This window comes from Blennius ocellaris (assembly GCF_963422515.1).
Source record: "Blennius ocellaris genome assembly, chromosome: 19".
Classification (NCBI taxonomy): Eukaryota; Metazoa; Chordata; class Actinopteri; order Blenniiformes; family Blenniidae; genus Blennius; species Blennius ocellaris.
This window is the reverse complement of record NC_137668.1, coordinates 13,130,496-13,130,887: the sequence shown is the minus strand read 5'-3', so window position 1 is coordinate 13,130,887 and position 392 is coordinate 13,130,496.

Here is a 392-nt window from a genome sequence, read left to right as displayed (position 1 = left end):
ACTGGCTTCAGCTCGGCTCAGGCTGGTCAATTCTGCGACTAAGGCAATGCCACACTTTACTCAGTCAACTGGCGGCTGGAGGAGGAAAGAGATTTCAGTCAGGCAGGTCAGGGCAGTATGGGGGGGGGGCGTTGGTCAGGGTCATTTTGATAAGGCAGTAAAACGACTATGTCAGAGTGACATGTTGACTCAAAAAACAAACCAAGAGATATCCAATTTCTATAATTCCTATATTCCATGGTTGGTATACTTCTAGCAAGCACATTGACAGCATTTTATGTAAAACTAACCTATTTTGTGTCGTGTCACTGGAAGCGTCTCACGAAAAGTGCAGTGCAGTACTTTTTCTATTTTATCAAGTTAGTGATGTCAAAACTCTTGGGAAAAGACTT